The sequence below is a fragment of the Neoarius graeffei genome, chromosome 22, assembly GCF_027579695.1.
Source record: "Neoarius graeffei isolate fNeoGra1 chromosome 22, fNeoGra1.pri, whole genome shotgun sequence".
In the NCBI taxonomy this organism is placed as follows: domain Eukaryota; kingdom Metazoa; phylum Chordata; class Actinopteri; order Siluriformes; family Ariidae; genus Neoarius; species Neoarius graeffei.
In genome coordinates this window covers 48,835,032-48,857,914 of record NC_083590.1, presented here as the reverse complement: position 1 = coordinate 48,857,914, position 22,883 = coordinate 48,835,032, and the positions used below count along the sequence as shown (strand labels likewise).

At 45.0% G+C, this 22,883-nt stretch overlaps 1 protein-coding gene across 8 annotated transcripts in view; it reads left to right on the top strand.

The window, feature by feature from the left end:
* Nucleotides 1-4,668: 4,668 nt before the first annotated feature.
* Nucleotides 4,669-22,883, top strand: part of si:dkey-240h12.4 (death-associated protein kinase 2) — an 85,928-nt gene continuing 67,713 nt past the window's right edge. For 3 of the 8 annotated variants that reach the window (XR_009651226.1, XR_009651225.1, XM_060904901.1), the window contains exon 1: nucleotides 4,671-4,924. The gene's annotated coding sequence lies outside the window, so the exon portion shown is untranslated. Of the gene's footprint in view, nucleotides 4,925-6,061; nucleotides 6,233-10,053; nucleotides 10,096-12,257; nucleotides 12,407-22,883 lie in introns of those variants that run through there. The other 5 variants (XM_060904904.1, XM_060904906.1, XM_060904902.1 and 2 more) reach the window with 5 other exon arrangements.

The following is a 22,883-nucleotide window of genomic DNA, read 5'->3' as shown; positions in this document are numbered from 1 at the left end:
AGACTTAAATCCAGTTGAAAATCTGTGGGATGACTTGAAGAGGGCTGTGCACAAGAGACGCCCTCGCAATCTGACAGATTTGGAGCGCCAAAAGGAAGCGTGAAGAAGAGTGGTCAGGTATTGCCAAGTCTAGATGTGGTAAGCTGATTGAATCCGACCCAAAAAGACTGAATGCTGTAATTAAATCAAAAGGTGCCTCAACAAAGTATTAGTTTAAGGGTGTGCACACTTATGCAACCAGCTTATTGTACATTTTTTTTATTTTTTATGTTTTTCTCTCTAACAGATTTGTTTGTTTTTCAATTGAATTGTACAGGTTATAGGTCACATTAAAGGTGGGAAAAGTTTTGAAATTATTTATCGTGGTCTCATTTTTTTTACATCAGGAAAACCTATCATTTTAACGGGGGAGGGGGGGTGTATATCCACTATACATGCAGTTGAAGGTGAGTCAAAGTGCAGAAGATCCAAGCAGAAGTAGAGTATCAGAATGAATCAGGCAAGTCCAGATGGAGGGAGAAGCCACAGCAGTTGAAATGTGTCAAGATCAGGCATCTGCATCACATCTGAGGGTAGAAGTTCATGAACTTCTTGACAGATTAATATGTCTGCTCTTATTGTACAGTGGTTTAAAAGGGTGTATATATTGTGGTCAACCAGGGAGCCTGGCAGGTCTTTAGCTCTGACAGCATAACTGAAAGTGAAAGCTGTATACAGATGTTAATTTTTACTGTAAAAATATGTTAATATATACAATCAGTATAATATGCAGTTGCATGAGAAAGGTATAACTTGTGGGCGGCACGGTGGTGTAGTGGTTAGCGCTGTCGCCTCACAATAAGAAGGTTCTGGGTTCGAGCCCCGTGGCCGGCGAGGGCCTTTCTGTGTGGAGTTTGCATGTTCTCCCCGTGTCTGTGTGGGTTTCCTCCGGGTGCTCCGGTTTCCCCCACAGTCCAAAGGCATGCAGGTTAGGCTAACTGGTGACTCTAAATTAACCGTAGGTGTGAATGTGACTGTGAATGGTTGTTTGTCTCTACTGTATGTGTCAGCCCTGTGATGACCTGGTGACTTATCCAGGGTGTACCCTACCTCTCACCCATAGTCAGCTGGGATAGGCTCCAGCTTGCCCGCGACCCTGCACAGGATAAGCAGTTATGGATAATGGATGGATGGAGGTATAAATTGTGATGTTCACATGCTATTAGCTAGCACCAGGTTAAACTGGATTTCTTAGGTGATGTTAAGAAAGAAATACGTTCTTGAAAAAACAATGATAAATGTAAAAATGGGTCTATGTATAACCCTCCCCTTCCCCCCACACACTTTCTAAGATAATTCCTACTCATTATAGATGACTTCCAACCACGTGATCAAAATGTGCTACGTCATGAGCGTCCGACATGATGGTGGATATACAAAGCAACTAGGATGGCAGCTGCTGAAAGCGTGTCTGTAAACAATGCTGAATTTTCTCATTATTACCACGATTTGAACGATCGAGCGAAGATCGATAAGTGTGGTTTTGACCCATATTATTTAATACTAAATTGACCGTAAGTGTGAATGTGAGTGTGAATGGTTGTTTTTCTCTATGTGTCAGCCCTGCGATGGTCTGGTGACTTGTCCAGGGTGTACCCCGCCTCTCACCCATTGTCAGCTGGGATAGGCTCCAGCTTGCCCACAACCCTGTACAGGATAAGCGGTTACAGATGATGGATAACAAACATTTTCTCAAAATTTAAAGCACAACTTTATTCATCACACACTTGTGAAATTCCTCTCTGCATTTAACCCATCTGAAGCAGTGAACACACACATACCCAGAGCAGTGGGCAGCCATGCTAACAGTGCCTGGGGAGCAGTTGGGAATTAGGTGCCTCGCTCAAGGGCACCTCAGCCCAAGGCCGTCCCATATTAACCTAACCGCATGTCTCTGAACTGTGGGAGGAAACCCGCACAGACACAAGGAGAACATGCAAACTCCACACAGAAAGCCCCTGCCGGCTACTGGGTTTGAACCCAGAACCTTCTTGCTCTGAGGTGAACATGCTAACCACTTACACCACCTATGACCTCTCATAACTAGTCATAGTTATGAGAGAGAAAGTCACCATTATGAGAAAATTCTCTCACTATTCTGAGATATCGAGTCATTATTATGTCATTATAACTTAATTGTGACATTCATTAATTAAGAGAAACCTGATTATCATTAAGAAGAAGAAACCTTTATTTGTCGCATGCACAGTTCAAGCACAGTGAAATTCATCCTCTGCATTTAACCCATCTGAAGCAGTGAACACACGCACCCAGAGCAGTGGGCAGCCACACCAGAGCGCCCGGGGAGCAGTCAGGGGTCAGGTACCTTGCTCAAGGGCACCTCAGCCCAAGGCCGCCCCACGTTAACCTAACTGCATGTCTTTGGATTGTGGGGGAAACCGGAGCACCTGGAAGAAACCCACGCAGACTCCACACAGAAAGGCCCTCACCAGCCGTTGGGTTCAAACCCGGAACCTTCTTGCTGTGAGGCAACCGTGCTAACCACTACACCACCGTGCCACCCACGCCCCATTATTGTGGTGGCGGGAATGGGCTTCTGGAAGTTAGCACGTAGGTGGAGTAAAGTTTTAAGGATGGAATTTTTTTAATGACAGATTTGAGGGAAAACCAACTAAACAAACCAACTAAACAAACAAACAAACAAACAAACAATGATACACTATACAGAAATATTGCTAAAATAAGAAATGTAATGCCACTACAAGACGCGGAAAAACTAGTTCATGCTTTTGTTACCTCCAGGTTGGATTATTCTTATGCCTTACTGTCTGGATGTTCCAATAAGTGCATAAACAAGCTCCAGTTAGTTCAAAATGCAGCAGCAAGAGTCCTTACTAGAACTAGAAAATATGACCACATCACCCCTGTCTTATCCACACTGCATTGGCTCCCAATCAAATTTGATATTGATTATAAAATATTGACCTTTAAAGCACTGAATGGTCTCGCACCACAGTACCTGAGTGAACTTCTGCTCCTCTATGACCCGCCACGCCTACTTAGATCAAAAGGTGCAGGCTATCTGCTGGTACCTCGTATAGTGAAGGCTACATCAGGGGGCAGAGCCTTTTCTTACAAAGCCCCACAGTTATGGAACAGCCTTCCAAGTAGTGTAGTGTTTGGGAATCAGACACAGTCTCAGCTTTTAAGTCTAGGCTGAAAACACATCTGTTTAGTCAAGCCTTGTGTTAATGGTGTTTATGAGGTAAAGGTGTAGATCTGGAGGATCCTCAGACAGAGTGTTTTGGTAAACTGGGATGTATGGATGCTGTCAGTCCCCACTCGCTTGCTCACTCGAGTTTGTTGATGGTGTAGTGGCTGCTGCTTTATGTCCCGGGGCTCCCTCATGCCTGTGTTACCTTCTGGCTCTCCGCTTTTAGTTATGCTGTCATAGTTAGTTGCCGGAGTCCCTGCTTGTACTCAGTACAATATGTATACTCTTCCTACTTATTCAGGTAACACTGGGCATACCTAACAACCGGTGTTTTCTCTCTCTCCCCCAAATCTGTCCCTCTGAGTTACATGTCGGTCCTGGGATCGAGATGCTGACCTCTTCTGCTCCTCAGACCTGCCTGATCCATCCTGGTGCCCTGTGTCTGGTTGGAGTCTCATCGCATCGGTCCTGTGGAAGACGGCCCCATGTGGACACTTGGGGGTCGCGCCTGGAGGAAAGCTCTGGACTTTTGCAGTGGTGCTTTTGTGGCTGGGGACTGCAGTTGACTTGCTGACTTTAGGACTGCGGTTGTCGTGAACGGTTTTGCGCTCGGGTTTCCGTCAGTGGGGGGTTTATAGCATCAACGAAGCTGACTTTGTTAGGACTGTTAATGCTATAGTCATGTTGTCTGTTGTTGCCCAAATGAGGATGGGTTCCCTTTTGAGTCTGTTTCTTCCTCATGGCGTCTGAGGGAGGTTTTCCTTGCCACCGTCGCCACAGGCTTGCTCATTGCGGATAGATTAGGGATAAAATTAGCTCATGTTTTAAGTCGTTCAAATTCTGTAACGCTGCTTTGCGACAATGTTTATTGTTAAAAGCGCTGTACAAATAAACTTGACTTGACTTGACTATACTATATAGTATACTGGGCGGCACGGTGGTGTAGTGGTTAGCGCTGTCGCCTCACAGCAAGAAGGTCCTGGGTTCGAGCCCCGGGGCCGGCGAGGGCCTTTCTGTGTGGAGTTTGCATGTTCTCCCCGTGTCCGCGTGGGTTTCCTCCGGGTGCTCCGGTTTCCCCAACAGTCCAAAGACATGCAGGTTAGGTTAACTGGTGACTCTAAATTGACCGTAGGTGTGAATGTGAGTGTGAATGGTTGTCTGTGTCTATGTGTCAGCCCTGTGATGACCTGGCGACTTGTCCAGGGTGTACCCCGCCTTTCGCCCGTAGTCAGCTGGGATAGGCTCCAGCTTGCCTGCGACCCTGTAGAACAGGATAAAGCGGCTAGAGATAATGAGATGAGATGAGATATAGTATACTGCACTGTACCAAATACATAAATGTACTGTTAGTGTGTGAGGAGAAAACATCATTTCTGTTTTTTTCTGTGTTTTGGGAATTAATCTAAGCTCCTTCTGTAATGAACGTTAGTCACCTTGAAGTGCGCGAGAACGCGCACTCGGTCAGAAAGCGCGTGCTCGCTGACAGGTCCGGTTAAAGAGTCAAGTTAAAGCCTTCTGTCCAATCCAGTGAATGGGTGCACAGAGAAGAACGCAGGAGCGCCGTCAGGATTCTGCAGGTCGGTGTTGGGACTCGAGCTTTGATGTGTGCGGGACTTTGTTCTCTCATTGATGTGGATTCCGATTAAAAGGTTACTGCAGTAACGCGCGAGCGCCAATCCGCACACGGAAATAAGTGCTGGGATACAGCAGGTTAGTCTCTGATCATGTGACTGGATTATTATGCTATTATTATTATTATTATTATTATTATTATTTTTCCCCAGGAAAATGCATCTAGGTTATACATTATCATGTTGAAAAGCAAGTTTGCAGACGCACGCGCTCGTGAGAATTCTTCTCCTATGATGAATAAAGTGAATGAATGGCTGGAGCAGTGCACTGGGTGTTCCTTTAGATCCAGGTGAGCTGAGATAAGAGTTTTTCCAGTCGACGTGATTTCTTCTGCAGTCACGCAGCTCATGTGGTTGAGTCGTGATCCTGCACTCCAAGCTGTTTGCACATGAAGTCTGCTCAGCAATGCTGTGCCCATTTGGTGCATTGCTCTTGCCAACTTGTACTGCTTGCACTTTCTATGGCTGGATGAATATTCGACACATACTTGTCAACTTTTCAAAATTCTCATGGGGGAGAAAACGACATTTTCAGTTGGACGAGGGTCTGATGCGCGGTTGAAATGATAAAACCAGTGGAGCCCAATTAATTGAAATGTATACAGTTAAAGATTTTTTTTTGAATTGTTGATATTGTTATATCAATTACTGTAGGTTATGGGATTCATGTATCAGGCATGAGAGTGAAAAATCTGAAATAAGACTCTTGTCTTGGATTTTAATATAATAACAAAAGTCTTAAATCAGATTTTGAGCTAAAAATCTCATGCCTGAATATTGTATACATAGACAGAAAATAACACAAGTGATGCTTTAGAACAGGGGTTTTCAAAGTGTGGGAGAGTCAGCCCCGCCCCCCCTCAGAGAGCAAATAAACTACAGCGCCCCCGCACCACAATTTTTGTTGTTGCTATACTTAATGTTCCATTCGTATCTTAAAAAAATGGTTGTTGTACACATTTTTTTTTTCTTTTACACATTTTAAACAGGGCAGCACGGTGGTGTAGTGGTTAGCGCTGTCGCCTCACAGCAAGAAGGTCCTGGGTTCGAGCCCCGTGGCCGGCGAGGGCCTTTCTGTGTGGAGTTTGCATGTTGTCCGTGTGGGTTTCCTCCGGGTGCTCCGGTTTCCCCCACAGTCCAAAGACATGCAGGTTAGGTTAACTGGTGACTCTAAATTGACCGTGAGTGTGAATGTTTGTCTGTGTCTATGTGTCAGCCCTGTGATGACCTGGCGACTTGTCAACCTACGCGGACACGGGGAGAACATGCAAACTCCACACAGAAAGGCCCTCGCCAGCCCCGGGGCTCAAACCCGGACCTTCTTGCTGTGAGGCGACAGCGCTAACCACTACACCACCGTGCCGCCCAGCATTCCATATATAATATGGTAATTAATTAATGAAACTATTTTACCTTTTGGGGCAATTTTTTTATTCCATGTGTGTTTTTAATTAAATGAGCAAAAGTTCACACGAAAGAATGAGCAAATAATAAGCTAAATAATTAAGTAAAAGTGTTCCCCATGCTCTCTGATTTCAATTTTATCCCCTGATCATGCAGTCAGGATTATTTCAACTGTTATCCACAGTGCAGAGTGGGCAATGTTCTCCCTTATAAATGCACATGCAGTGTTTGAGGTGCAGAAATGTGTCTCATTTATGACACTAAATTCAGTAATCACTCGCCTAATGGAGTTAAATTTGATTCAAATGTGGTGATATCAATGTGACATTCCGATATCCATATGTAATTCCATAACATACGGAAATATATTCATAGTGTTTTGTGTATAGTTATTTAATAATTCACTCGATGTACTTGCAATGCACAAGAAAAATAATTGAACACTGCCAGCAGATACAATACCAGTTTCCCTGTTGACTGTGAGAGTCCCTCAGGGACGCAGTGCATTCTGTGTATTCGGTGGCGAGCGAGTCGCTCTTTGTTTTGAACGAGTGGTCCGGGTCTCTCGTAAATTCCGAGCAAAATAAAGGACTACTTGGGCTACGATGTTGTTCGAGAAAACCACGTTAGCTTGACGATGGATCTTAAGAGGTAATTTAAGACTCTCTTGGCCTTAAGAGGCTTTCAGGAAACCCACCCCAGAACCTCTTGTCAGTTCCAAGCACTCGTTTAAAGAAGTTGTCACCCCCAAATTGTGGAATGCCCTGCCCACCCATGTCAGGTTTGCTGACTCTGTGGACTGTTTTAAAAGGCAGTTTGAAGACTCACTTGTTTAAACAGGCATTTGGGGAAATGCCTGGCTGATCTCTTATTGTTCCTTATGCACTTGTTGTTGTGTGTGTTATTAATTGTACTGTGATTGTATTTGTGTTATTTCTATTTTATTTGCTTTTGTAAAGCACTTTGTGACTTTTGTCTGTGAAAAGTGCTATACGAATACATTTTACTTCCTTACTTAATTCATTAAAAAAGCCATATTAATGCAATATAAATATTTGAATGGTTCGAACTATATGTAGATATACAATAGACCACATATTCAATAATAATCGCAGAATTTTAAAGGCACTTTGACACCCAGTATCACCTTGCGTTGGATTTCATTGACTTAGGTGGTGTTTACATTAGACCGTATCCGTCTCGTTTTCGTCGCGGATGCACTGTCCGTGCACATTAAAACGCCGGGAAACGACTCCACAGGCGGAACAGTTTGAATCCGCCAGGGCCCACGTATTCAACCCAGTACGTATCTGATCCGGTGCTGTGTAAACATTGAGGAACGAGGATACGCAGTGCTGAGCTCTAGCTGACGTCGTCATTGGACAACGTCACTGTGACATCCACCTTCCTCATTCGCTGGCGTTGGTCATGCCACGTTGGTCATGTGACGCGACTGCTGAAAAATGGCGCGGACGGCTCAGTCCCGAATCACTGCTCGTGCGCTTCACTCGCGCGCTCTGTGAGCTGCGCAGGGCTGGAGTGCGCACCCTCCAGAGGGCACTCGCTGTTCAGGGCGGAGTGATTTGGAGCGCAGGATGCCTGATTGCGGAGGAGGAAGCGCTGAGCCGCACTGAGGTTTATTTACACATTTCAACTTGCGTGCCGTCTAATTAGTCATGTGATTAGCGTATCCGTGTATTGGCGTTGCTGTGTGGATGCGAATCGTGTATTGGCGTTGCTGTGTGCACGCGAATCGTTTTAAAAACGTTAATCTGATGATCCGCTGATACGGTCTAATGTAAACACCACCTTATAGTGCTGTGCCAAAGTCTTTGGCACATGTAAAGAAATGCTGTCGACCAAAAATGGCTTAAAAATAAAGAAATTAAATGTTTCAACTTTAAAAAAAAGACTATAAACAGTAATCAGTAAGCCATAATAAAAGAACAAAGTCGATATTTGGTGTGAGACGAGTCGACCCTTTGCTTTAAAAAAAAAAAGTAGTCTCAGGTCCAATGAGTGCAGTTTGATAAGGAAATGAGCTGTAGGTTTTACTGAGCATCTTGCAGAACCAGCCACAGTTCTTCTGGACACTTTGACTGTCACACTCACTTCTTCACTTTGCAGCAAAAATTTTCCAGTAGCTTTTGTTATGTTTACGTCTCCACCACTGTAAGGTGCAGGAGGCATTATGTTTTCGGGTTGTCCGTCTGTCCGTGCGTGCGTCTGTCCCAAAACCTTGTGAATGCGATATCTCAAAGGCTAATGAAAGGAATTTCACCAAACTTTCACCATTTGTGCGCTTTGGGACAAACATGAACTGTTTAGATTTTGAAATCAAAAGGTCTAAGGTCAAGGTCACTGTGAGGTCAAATGTCTGTCCGAAAACATTGTGAACACAATATCTCCAAGGCAGATGAAAGGAATTTCACCAAACTTCCACCATTTGTGCATTTGGGGACAAAGATCAACTGATTAGATTTTGAGATCAAAAGGTCTAAGGTCAAGGTCACTGTGAGGTCAAATGTCTGTCCGAAAACCTTGTGAACACAATATCTCCAAGGCTGATACAAGTAATTTCACCAGGTCAAGATTACTGTGAGGTCAAATGTCCATCCCCAAATCACAACTTAATAAGCCGTGTAGTCTACCGGGTGGAGGCATCCCCATCGACGCCGTTGGCGTCGAGTTCTATCTAGTTTCTTTTTTAATCTGAAAAGTGCTGTCTTATGTAATATGCTGCTCAGATACAAACTTTTTTTATGCCTCCGCCACCTTAAGGTGCAGGAGGCATGTTTTCGGGTTGTCCGTCCGTCCGTCCGTGCGTGCGTGCGTGCGTCCGTCCCGAAACCTTGTGAACGCGATATCTCAAAGGCTAATGAAAGGAATTTCTCCAAACTTTCACCATTTGTGCGCTTTGGGACAAACATGAACTGATTAGATTTTGAGGTTAAAAGGTCTAAGGTCAAGGTCACTGTGAGGTCAAATGTCTGTCCGAAAACCTTGTGAACACAATATCTCCAAGGCAACTGAAAGAAATTTCACCAAACCTTCACCATTTGTGCATTTGGGGACAAACATGAGCTGATTAGATTTTGAGGTTAAAAGGTCACAGGTCAAGATTACTGTGAGGTCAAATGTCCATCCCCAGACTTTGTGAACACCATATCTCAAAGACTAATGAAAGGAATTTCACCAAACTTTCACCATTTGTGCACTTTGGGACAAGGATGAAATGATTAGATTTTGAGATCAAGAGGTCTAAGGTCAAGGTCACTGTGAGGTCAAATGTCTGTCCGAAAACCTTGTGAACACAATATCTCCAAGGCAAATGAAAGGAATTTTGCCAAACTTTCACTATTTGTGCGCTTTGGGACAAACATGAACTGATTAGATTTTGAGGTTAAGAGGTTACAGGTCAAGATTACTGTGAGGTCAAATGTCCATCCCCAAATCACAACTTAATAAGGCATGTAGTCTACCGGGCGGAGGCATCCCCATCGACGCCGTTGGCGTCGAGTTCTATCTAGTTTCTGTAACATTTAATTTTGTGCTGGAAAAAAAAAAGAACATTTGGACTCTAAAATGTTTTTGTAATGTTTTGACTCAGTAATGTAGGAATCACCAAATAGAAATTTATAACAAAGTTTGTATGAAAAAAATCTGGGGTGCCTAAGACTTTTACACTGTACTGTATGTCTTGTGTTTTTCCCTTCCTGAAATTACACCATAGAGCTCTGCCTCCTTTTCCCTAAAAGGCAACGCACAAGCTATAAAACTTAACCCGTTCACTGCCTGTGTGTATTGAGCACTTCAGATGCACCTTCACTGTTTTCTGGGCTGTACGTAGGTGTTACTTCAGTACTTTTCCATTTGTTGTGTGTTTCTCAAACTTCACCTCTGTGTCTTCAGTAAATGTAACCGTAAACAGGATGATTGTTGTATTTCCGTGTCACTGTGGCATGCCATTTTGGCTGCATTATTCAGCTTGGGGTTTATTCATATTTGTATCAGCTGGTTTCTTCGGAGTATAGCATTCTTGCCAAGTGCATAATTATACGTGTGGAGGCCTGGGAAAACCCATCAGACATCGCCATGACTGAATTCTGGAAATCAGCCAAAAAGATGAAAAATTGTGTTTTGACCAACATTCAGTTTTCCTTCTCATAATATACTTTGAAATCTTTACATTAAGAAAGAACTGAAGGCAAATTTTTATTATCAAAATTCTATTTATCTCATTTAATATGAATGCATTTTTGATAGCTATTTTGTCGCTGCTATAGCAAGCTATGAGTGTTTGAAACATGCTATGTAATATATCAGTCCATATGTCAAAGCAATGGCTGTAAACGAGATATGTTGAAACCTGTGCGAGACATCGTAGGATGGAAGTAAAACGTACAGCAGAAAGCAAAGTGACCAACATCTGTCAATGTTGTCAAAAGACGCGCGCACCCTCTTTCGAATGCTGATGTAATCAAGCCGGAAGTCTTGTTTGTTTTGATAGCAATCAGGAAAGTTTGAAAAAAGTAGGCAGTAATCGTCATTTAAACTCGTTTTTGTGCAATATTTCATTTGGAAAACAGTTTTCAAAATGGCGGCACTGACACCTGGCTGACACTTCATGTTTCGAAGTCTCGCACAAGTCTTGAGAAGATCGCGCGGATAAGCGACGCCTGCTGTGGACCGAACGAACTAAATTCAAAAAAACAAATAGGCCGATAAGTATAATATTTAATTGCAATTAGTTTCCAATATGAGTCACGATATAAGGTTACTAAAACCGAAAACATAATTGAATAACACGTTAATTAAGAAATAAAGCAAGTTTAAAAATGACTTCAGTTCTCCTTTAAGAAACCATAATAGAGTGGCGGCTACAATTATCGACACCTTAACAATCTTTTGGCCATTGCAAAAGTAGAAAAGACTTTCAGTATGTAAGTTGTGCATGAATAATTACTCAAACTTCCACTGGAAAAAAAACTAGTTGATTCCTGATTACTTAGCGTATCAGATCATATGACACCGTTCCACAATTATAGACACCTTTGTTCACAGTTATCGACACCATTCCATAATTATCAACACCTTTGTTCACAGTTATCGACACGTTCCATAATTATCGACATCTTTGTTCACAGTTATCGATACCGTTCCACAATTATCGACACCTTTGTTCACAGTTATCGACACCGTTCCACAATTATCGACACCTTTGTTCACAGTTATCGACACCGTTCCACAATTATCGACACCTTTTGTTCACAGTTACGGTATTTACACCGTTCCGTAATTATCGACACCTTTGCTCACAGTTAGCGACACCGTTCCATAATTATCAACACCTTTGTTCACCGTTATTGACACCGTTCCATAATTATTATCGACATAATTATCGACATAATTATCGACATCCATTATAAAAAAAAATTATTTGCCTGCCGTTCTGGATTGTTTACCTGTCTTCACTTGTTTTAATAAACGCACCTTCTGCACTTATATCCATCTCCCAACCATCTCTGACAGAATACTTCACACTCCCTGACAAAGAGAAGCACATTCACCTGTTCATACGTCATGTTCAGGAACAAACTAATGTTAATGGCGCTGAAACAGCCACCGTCAAATGGTGCAGTTGGAGTCTTGTTCTCGACTTGGACTCGACTTGGATCAATAGTGGACTCGACTCGGACTCGACTCGAAATTTTCTTTAATGATTTGGACTTGACTCGGACTTGAGCACTGGGGACTCGAGACTGGACTCGGACTCAAGGTTTAGTGACTCAACTACAACACTACCTACAACTATCTTACGCTTGCTTCTTGTTAATTGGTGAATTTGCACTGTCAGTTTGAGCTGTTTTGGTATTGTGATCAAGAATGTTCTCACCGTTTCATCTGGTAAGTGAGGGATAATGGAAAATTTCATTCATCCATCCATTATCTGTAACCGCTTATCCTGTTCTACAGGGTCGCAGGCAAACTGGAGCCTATCCCAGCTGACTATGGGCGAGAGGCAGGGTACACCCTGGACAAGTTGCCAGGTCATCACAGGTCTTGGAAAATTTCAGAAAACACTTAATATTGATTTGTTGTCAGATGAAAGGTGAAATCCATAGAGTGGAAATCCAGTGAAATCCATATAACCCAGGTATGGCTCTACAGAAAACAAAAATGAACCAGTATGCAAACTATTTTATGCAAAGCATGCTGGTACAATGGTGCTTGAAAGTTTGTGAACCCTTTAAAATTTTCTATATTTCTGAATATGACCTAAAACATCATCAGATTTTCACACAAGTCCTAAAAGTAGATAAAGAGAACCCAGTTAAACAAATGAGACAAAAATATTATACTTCATCATTTATTTATTGAGGAAAATGATCCAATATTAGATATCTGTGAATGGCAAAAGTATGTGAACATTTGCTGTCGGTACCTGGTGTGACGCCCTTGTGCAGCAATAACTGCAACTAAACATTTCTGGTAACTGTTGATCAGTCCTGCACACCGGCTTGGAGGAATTTTAGCCCGTTCCTCCATATAGAACAGCTTCAACTCTGGGATGTTGGTGGGTTTCCTCACATGAACTGCTCGCTTCAGGTCTTTCCACAACATTTCGATTGGATTAAGGTCAGGACTTTGACTTGGCCATTCCAAAACATTAACTTTATTCTTCTTTAACCATTCTTTTGTAGATCGACTTGTGTGCTTAGGGTCGTTGTCTTGCTGCATGACCCACCTTCTCTTGAGATTCAGTTCATGGACAGATGTCCTGACATTTTCCTTTAGAATTCGCTGGTATAATTCAAAATTCATTGTTCCATCAATGATGCCAAGCCATCCTGGCTCAGATGCAGCAAAACAGGCCCAAACCATGATACTACCACCACCATGTTTCACAGATGGGATAAGGTTCTTATGCTGGAATGCAGTGTTTTCCTTTCTCCAGACATAATGCTTCTCATTGAAACCCATCCATCTATTATCTGTAGCCGCTTATCCTGTCCTACAGGGTTGCAGGAAAGCTGGAGCCTATCCCAGCTGACTATGGGTGAGAGGCGGGGTACACCCTGGACAAGTTGCCAGGTCATCGCAGGGCTGACACAGAGACACAAACAACCATTCACACTCACACCTACGGTCAATTTAGAGCCACCAATTAGCCTAACCTGCATGTCTTGTGGGGGAAACCGGAGCACCCAGAGGAAACCCACACAGACACGGGGAGAACATGCAAACTCCACACAGAAAGGCCCTCGCTGGTCTCTGGGCTCGAACCCAAGACCTTCTTGCTGTGAGGCGACAGTGCTAACCACTACACCACCATGCCGTCCCCCTCGTTGAAACCAAAAAGTTTTATTTTGGTCTCATCTGTCCACAAAACATTTTTGCAATAGCCTTCTGGCTTGTCCATGGGATCTTTAGCAAACTGTAGACGTGCAGCAATGTTCTTTTTGGAGAGCAGTGGCTTTCTCCTTGCAACCCTGCCATGTTCACCATTGTTGTTCAGTGTTCTCCTGATGGTGGACTTATGAACATTAACATTAGCCAATGTGAGAGAGGCCTTCAGTTGCTTAGAAGTTACCCTGGGATCCTTTGTGACCTCGCCAACTATTACATGCTTTGCTCTTGGAGTGATCTTTGTTGGTCGACCACTCCTGGGGAGGGTAACAATGGTCTTGAATTTCCTCCATTTGTACACAATCTGTCTGACTGTGGATTGGTGGAGTCCAAACTCTTTAGAGATGGTTTTGTTACCTTTTCCAGCCTCATGAGCATCAACAATGCTTTTTCTGAGGTCCTCAGACATCTCCTTTGTTTGTGCCATGATACACTTCCACAAACATGTCTTGTGAAGATCAGACTTTGATAGATCCCTGTTCTTTAAATAAAACAGGGTGCCCACTCACACCTGATTGTCATTCCATTGATTGAAAACACCTGACTCTAGTTTCACCTTCAAATTAACTGCTAGTCCTAGAGGTTCACATACTTTTGCCACTCACAGATATGTAATGTTGGATCATTTTCCTCAATAAATAAATGACCAAGTATAATATTTTTGTCTCATTTGTTTAACTGGGTTCTCTTTATCTACTTTTAGGACTTGTGTGAAAATCTGATGATGTTTTAGGTTATATTTATTCAGAAATATAGAAAATTCTAAAGGGTTCACAAACTTTCAAGCACTACTGTATGTCGAGGTCATTTCCAGTATGTTCAGTAATACTAGCTGAGCACTGAATTAGTCCTTAACCTGCAGAAACATGGCGAGTCACATGTCTTTCCTGTAAACACAGGGACTTGTACGTTGATTATGTTTTTGTAGCCCTGACGTTGTGTTTGAGCAACATTAACATCAAGTTCATGCTGTATTAACAGTCCCTTTAGGGTAGGTGGAAGTTGGCTTGGTGTCAGCATTTCTGTCTCTCAGCAGTGTGGTGGGAATTGTTCCTCTGTGGTTTATGGCTGAAGAGCAACTGTTTCTGATTGAATGAACTTTATTGTTGTTGTCTTGTGATTGACTTCCTGCTATGACACTGAAGGAAGCCAGTGGGAGGAGGAGGATGGGGGACATTATCAGGAAAATATTTATAACCTCCTGATGGTATGCAGCAGAGATAAAGGCAGTGTATATACTGTACTGTGTGTGAGTATGTGTGAATGGATCTGTTGATCAGTTTATCTTTCTACCTACTGAGGGATGTATTACACTGTACCTCTGCAGATTTACTGAGAAACAATACACTTTATCTGAAATCACTTTAGAGGATTGTCTGTCTGTCAGACGGTCAGACAGTTGGTCTGTCTGGTGAAACAGGAGCATCCAACTGGATGTCTCTATCTGTCTGTCAAACTCTACCTATTTATTTGTTTATCCATCCATCTGAATGTCTGGAGAAACAGGATAACCCAACTGGATGTACCCAGTTGGAGGTAACCCAGCTCCTCTGTCTGTCTGTCTCTGTCTGTCTGTCTATCTCTTTCTGACTGGAGAAACAGGATCATTCAACTGAATGTCTGTCTGTCTTGATAAACAAGGACATCTCCAACTGGATGTCTGTCTGTTTGTCTGTCTGTCTTGATAAACAAGGACATCTCCAACTGGATGTCTGTCGGTCAGATGGTTGGTCAGATGGTTGGTCTGTCTGTCGGACAGTCTGTTGGACTGTCTGGTGAAACAGGATTATCCAACTGGATGTGTCTATATCTATATGTCTGTCTGTCAAACTATTTATCTGTCTATCCATCTGTCTGAATGTCTGGAGAAATGGGATAATCCAACTGGATGTGTCTCTGTCTGTCTGTCTGCCTTGATAAATATGAACATCTCCAACTGGATGTCTTTCTGTCTGTCGGTTGGATGGTTGGTCTGTTGGTCAGTCTGTTGGACTGTCTGGTGAAACAGGATCATCCAGCTGGACATCTCTATATCTGTCTGTCTGTCAAACTCTATTTATCTGTCTATTCATCCATCTGAATATCTGAAGAAATGGGATAACCCAACTGGATGTATTTCTGTCTGTCTGTCTGTCTGTCTCTCTCTCTCTGACTGGAGAAACAGGATCATCCACCTGGATGTCTGTCTGTCTGTATCTATCTATCTGTCTACAACCCCGATTCCAAAAAAGTTGGGACAAAGTACAAATTGTAAATCAAAACGGAATGCAATGATGTGAAAGTTTCAAAATTCCATATTTTATTCAGAATAGAACATAGATGACATATCAAATGTTTAAACTGAGAAAATATATCTAGTGTTGGGGTCAAGACCACCTAACCCGAGACCGAGTCAAGACCAAGACCAGAGCATACTGAGGCCAAGACAAGACCAAGACTTTGAGGGGGCGAGACCGAGTCAAGACCGGGGGGGAGACCAACTCCAAGACCAAACAATGCAAGACTATTACTGTAATCATAATAATCATGTGGCTTGACATTTACATTATTCCTTTGCTAAAAACAAGAGTGTTATTTAGGCATGTTAGTGAATTGGATGTACAGATTATACTCAGTGACAGACAATACTTAATACTTACATGTTACTGACCAGTAGAAAGGCTCAATACAGGGGGCAGAATGAAAAGTACATCTCACTGCTGCTAAATTATGACTGACTCCCCAGTGAGTCACTAATTGGTAAATTATACAGTGTATTAACTTTTATGATCAGTCTATGATTTGTAAAAAAAAAAAAACAGAGGCATTAGTCTATTCGTCATTTTGAAAAATACATTTATTTCATTTTGCCTTGGTGAATTTGGATTGTAGATCTGCACACTTTGAGCAAAGACTGCAATTGCTGGCTGTGAAGCATCGGTTTTGAGCCCTGCTTTGTACTCCAAGAACCTGAAATACAGAGATACAGGGAGGGGGGAACTTTAAGATTTCTGGTAATACAAACAAAAAATCACATCAAACAGGCAATATTATTTCATAATGGTACAAAAGAAAACATATCTAAGGTGAATAAATATAAAATCTATACCAGGGGTCTGCAACCTTTATCATCAAAAGAGCCGTTTTGCCTGCTCTGATGATGGACGGCAGAGCACGGAGCTGACACGCAGTGCTGCCGTTTCATGGAATGCAATGGAACGTAGTTTACAACCACAGCAAATAATTACAGGTGCTGGTCATATAATTAGAATATCATGAAAAAGTTGATTTATTTCAGTAATTCCATTCAAAAAGTGAAACTTGTATATTATATTCATTCATTACACACAGACTGATATATTTCAAGTGTTTATTTCTTTTAATTTTGATGATTATAACCGACAACTAATGAAAATCCCAAATTCAGTATCTCAGAAAATTTGAATATTCCTTAAGACCAATACAAAAAAAGGATTTTTAGACATGTTGGCCAACTGAAAAGTATGAACATGAAAAGTATGAGCATGTACAGCACTCAATACTTAGTTGGGGCTCCTTTTGCCTGAATTACTGCAGCAATGCGGCGTGGCATGGAGTCAATCAGTCTGTGGCACTGCTCAGGTGTTATGAGAGCCCAGGTTGCTCTGATAGTGGCCTTCAGCTCTTCTGCATTGTTGGGTCTGGCGTATCACATCTTCCTCTTCACAATACCCCATAGATTTTCTATGGGGTTAAGGTCAGGTGAGTTTGCTGGCCAATTAAGAACAAGGATATCATGGTCCTTAGACCAGGTACTGGTAGCTTTGGCACTGTGTGCAGGTGCCAAGTCCTGTTGGAAAATGAAATCTGCATCTCCATAAAGTTGGTCAGCAGCAGGAAGCATGAAGTGCTCTAAAGCTTCCTGGTAGACGGCTGCGTTGATCTTGGACCTCAGAAAACACAGTGGACCAACACCAGCAGATGACATGGCACCCCAAACCATCACTGACTGTGGAAACTTTACACTGGACCTCAAGCAACGTGGATTCTGTGCCTCTCCTCTCTTCCTCCAGACTCTGGGACCTTGATTTCCAAAGGAAATGCAAAATTTACTTTCATCAGAGAACATAACTTTGGACCACTCAGCAGCAGCAGTCCACTCCTTTTTGTCTTTAGCCCAGGCGAGACGCTTCTGACGCTGTCTCTTGTTCAAGAGTGGCTTGACACAAGGAATGCAACAGCTGAAACCCATGTCTTGCATACGTCTGTGCGTGGTGGTTCTTGAAGCACTGACTCCAGCTGCAATCCACTCTTTGTGAATCTCCCCCACATTTTTGAATGGGTTTTGTTTCACAATCCTCTCCAGGGTGCGGTTATCCCTATTGCTTGTACACTTTTTTCTACCATATCTTTTCCTTCCCTTCGCTTCTCCATTAATGTGCTTGGACACAGAGCTCTGTGAACAGCCAGCCTCTTTAGCAATGACCTTTTGTGTCTTGCCCTCCTTGTGCAAGGTGTCAATGGTCGTCTTTTGGACAACTGTCAAGTCAGCAGTCTTCCCCATGATTGTGCAGCCTACAGAACTAGACTGAGAGACCATTTAAAGGAACAGTCCACCGTAATTCCATAATGAAATATGCTCTTATCTGAATTGAGACGAGCTGCTCCATACCTCTCCGAGCTTTGCGCGACCTCCCAGTCAGTCAGACGCAGTCAGACGTGCTGTCACTCCTGTTAGCAATGTAGCTAGGCTCAGCATGGCCAATGGTATTTTTTGGGGCTGTAGTTAGATGCGACCAAACTCTTCCGCGTTTTTCCTGTTTACATAGGTTTATATGACCAGTGATATGAAACAAGTTCAGTTACACAAATTGAAACATAGCGATTTTCTATGCTATGGAAAGTCCGCACTATAATGACAGGCGTACTAACACCTTCTGCGCACTTCGGCAGCGCATTGATACGGAGCTCAGATAACTGATAATAACTATTTCACCAAAGTTGAATTTTTTGAACTCGCGCGAATTCGCGTCTTTGCATTGACTTTGTATGTAATCTTGTCGCGTGAAAAATTCGCTTTGCATCCGGTGTGAACGCACCATTACTATGGCGTCGGTTGCCATGACAACCAGTCAAGCAAGGATCGCAAAAGTGGCGGCACATTATTGTCAGTCCCCCCAGGATTTCGCGGCCTTTTTTGTGATTGTTGCGAGCTAAAATGTCTGATGTTGTGGGGGGGGTTTCCAAAAAATTGCGATGAAAGTGTTAGGGTTTTGCTGGGATTCGAACCTGGTTCGTTGGTGTGATAATCCAGCAAACCCCCACTAGGCCACCAGGGGGATGACTCAAATGCAGAGGCGTGAGGCGGAAGTAGAAAAAGAATCAAAAGGTTTATTTAAACTATATACACTATATACAGGGCAAAACAAAAGACAAAAAAAACCAAAGAGTATAATCCAAAAGAAAAGCAAAGTGCAAAAATTCAAAAGCTAAGAAGATCAAAAAACACAGTACAAAGGAAACTGGAGATAAACATAGCACAAAGACTCCGTGACAAGAGGACTGAACTCAGGGGTATAAATAGACAAACTAATTAAGGACACAGGTGAAGATAATTAGGCAATTAACACAACACAAAACACAGGAACAGTGGCGGCCTCTAGAGGCCAAAATAAACACGACATGAAAAGGAAATAACAGCGGCCTCTAGAGGCCAAAACAGTCCTAGTCCTAACAGGACCCCCCCCTCTAGGAGCGTCTCCTGACGTTCCCAGGGCGATCCGGATGTGCCGAATGGAAGTCCCGGCATAGTTCTTTATCAAGGACATCCCGAGCAGGAACCCAGCAGCGCTCCTCAGGACCATAGCCCTCCCAGTCCACCAGATATTGCAACCCGCCGCGGACCCGGCGGGAGTCAAGCAGGCGATTCACAGTGAACACAGTCTGCCCCTGGAAGATGCAGGGGGGTGGGGGGTTCCTAGGGGCAGGGGCATACGTAGACGTCAGTACGGGCCGTAACAGGGAAACATGGAAAGTGGGGTTGATCCTCAGAGTCCGGGGCAACTGGAGCCGGTAGGAGACAGGGTTCACCCTGCGCACCACCTTGAAGGGGCCAATGTAGCGAGGAGCAAGCTTGCGGTTCTCCACCCGCAGTGGAAGGTCCTTAGTGGACAGCCAAACACGCTGCCCAGGGCGGAAAGCGTGTGCAGGTCTTCTATGGCGGTTGGCCTGAGTCTGGTTGGTTCTGGAGGTCTGTATGAGGGTCTTCCTGACCTTGCTCCAGGTCTTGCGACACCGTCTCACATATTGGTTGACCGAGGGCACCCCCGCGTCCTCCTCCTGGTCCGGGAACAGAGGTGGCTGGAACCCGAATTGGCACTGGAATGGCGACAGCTTGGTGGCCGATGACTGCAGGGTGTTGTGGGCGTACTCCGCCCATGGCAGCCAGGTGCTCCACGATGTCGGGTTATCCATAGCCAGGCCTCGCAGGGTGGTTTCCAGGTCCTGGTTGAGCCTCTCCGTCTGACCATTGGACTGTGGGTGAAACCCAGAGGAGAGGCTGGCAGTGGCTCCGATGACCTTGCAGAACCCGTGCCACACTCGGGAGGAGAACTGGGGCCCTCGGTCTGAGACGATGTCCTGTGGAAGACCAAAGACTCGGAAGACATGATTAAACAAAAGTTTCGCAGTTTCAAGAGCAGAGGGGAGTTTGCACAGTGGTATGAAGCGGCAGGCCTTGGAGAATCTGTCAACTAAGACCAAAATGACCGTGTTACCTTGTGACTCAGGGAGACCCGTGATAAAGTCGACTGCCACGTGGGACCAGGGACGCCGGGGAATGGTCAGAGGATGCAGGAGACCCTGGGGACGCTGTCGTGGGTTCTTGGTTCTGGTGCAAACCTCACAGGACAGGACAAATGACCTTACTTCCTTCTCCATGTTAGGCCACCAGAAGCGTCTTTTCAGGAAGTCCAGGGTCCTCCGAGCTCCCGGGTGGGCGGTGAGAGGGGAAGAGTGACCCCACTGGAGAACCTTGGCCCGGGCTTGATGTGGGACGTACAAGAGGCCTGGTGGCCCCGTCCCAGGACCGGGGTCCTGGCGTTGGGCTCGTCGGACAGCCTCCTCAATACCCCAGCGGACAGGGGCCACAATCCGGGACACAGGGATAATAGGCCCGACTTCATTCTCCCTGTTAGTGGCAGAGAACAGTCTGGACAGTGCGTCAGGTTTGGTGTTCTTGGAGCCGGGGCGGTATGAGAGGGTGAAGTCAAACCGACTGAAAAACAGGGCCCACCTAGCCTGTCGAGGGTTCAGTCTCTTGGCTTGCTGGAGGTACTCCAGGTTCTTGTGGTCAGTCCAAACCAGGAATGGATGTTGTGCTCCCTCCAGCCAGTGCCTCCACTCCTCAAGGGCCAGTTTGACCGCTAGCAGTTCTCGATCCCCCACATCGTACCGGGACTCAGCAGGACTCAGGCGGTGGGAGAAGTAAGCGCAGGGGTGCAGCTTTCCTTCCGAACGTTGAGAGAGCACCGCGCCGACACCACTGTCCGAGGCGTCCACCTCCACGATGAATGGTTGGGAGGTGTCCGGGAGAACCAGAATGGGTGCCGTGCAGAAGCGGTCCTTGAGGTCTTTGAACGCCTTTTCTGCCTGAGGAGACCAGCCATAAGATCCACCTGTCCCTTTGGTGAGGTCTGACATGGGTGCTGCCACAGAACTGAAGTTCCTGATGAACTTGCGGTAGAAGTTAGCGAATCCTAAGAACCGCTGAACCTCCTTAACGGACTTGGGAGTAGGCCAATCCCGGACGGCCAGGGTCTTGGCAGGGTCCATTTGGAGTTGGCCTGTCCGTACAATAAATCCCAGAAAGGAGACCTCGGGAACATGAAATTCGCATTTCTGGGCCTTGGCGAACAGATTGTTCTGTAGCAGCCTCTGGAGAACCTGGCGGACATGGTGGCGGTGCTCCTGCACGGTCTTGGAAAAGATAAGGATGTCGTCGAGGTAGACAAAAACGTATAGGTTAATCATGTCCCTTAAGACGTCGTTGATTAGGGCCTGAAAAACAGCTGGTGCGTTGGTGAGTCCGAAGGGCATCACCTGGTATTCGTAGTGCCCAGACGGGGTGTTAAAGGCAGTCTTCCACTCGTCTCCCTGTCGGATACGGATGAGGTGGTATGCGTTCCGTAGGTCCAACTTGGTGAAGACGGTGGCGCCTTGGAGCAGGTCGAAAGCTGTGGACATCAGCGGAAGGGGATATCGGTTGCGCACAGTGATCTTATTCAGGCCCCTGTAATCAATACATGGTCGGAGCCCCCCATCCTTCTTGCCGACAAAGAAGAAGCCGGCACCAGCAGGTGAGATGGAGGGTCGAATGAACCCAGAGACCAGGGCGTCTTTGAGGTATTCCTCCATGGCCTTGCGTTCTGGCTGAGAGAGGGAAAACAGTCTGCCACGAGGAGGGGTAGTCCCAGGGAGCAAGTCGATGGCACAGTCGTAGGCCCGGTGCGGAGGAAGAACGGCGGCCCTGCTCTTGCTGAATACCTCCTTGAGATCCCAGTACTCTGTGGGAACTTGAGATAACTCGGTGAGATCAGGGGGCTCGGCAGGAGACACAGGAGAGCTAGAGAGCAGACAAGAGGCATGGCATGCAGGGCCCCATTCCACAACCTGGCTTGTTACCCAGTCTATGCGAGGGTTGTGGCGAATAAGCCAAGGAAGGCCTAGAATAACTGGGAACTCAGGTGAAGGAATCAGGTGCAGAGATATTTCTTCCTTGTGACCTTGAGACTGGAGGAAGACTGGAGAAGTAACTTGGGTGACTCTTCCATCACCTAACGCTTGGCCATCGAGGGCAGACACAGACAGTGGGACTTCAAGAGGTGCAGTCGGAATATTGATGCTTTGGGCGAAGTGAATATCCATAAAGTTCCCAGCCGCCCCTGAGTCTATCAAAGCTTGACAAGAGTGGACAGACTCACCCCAGGAGATGGAGACCGGGATGTAGATTCCTTGGCCAGGGAGTCCGGGAGAGAGGGTAGGCCCCGTCACAACCCTCCCTCGGCTGGACGGGGCGGTCCTTTTCCCAAGAGTTCGGGACATGATGCTCGGAAGTGACCAGGCTTGCCACAGTAGATGCAGCACTTGTCCCTCCTTCTGCGCTCCCTCTCAGATGCGGAGAGGCGAGTACGACCCACTTGCATGGGTTCTGGACAGTCACTGAAGGAGGTAGACGGTCTCCAGGTAGAGGTAGGGAGGCTGGGGGG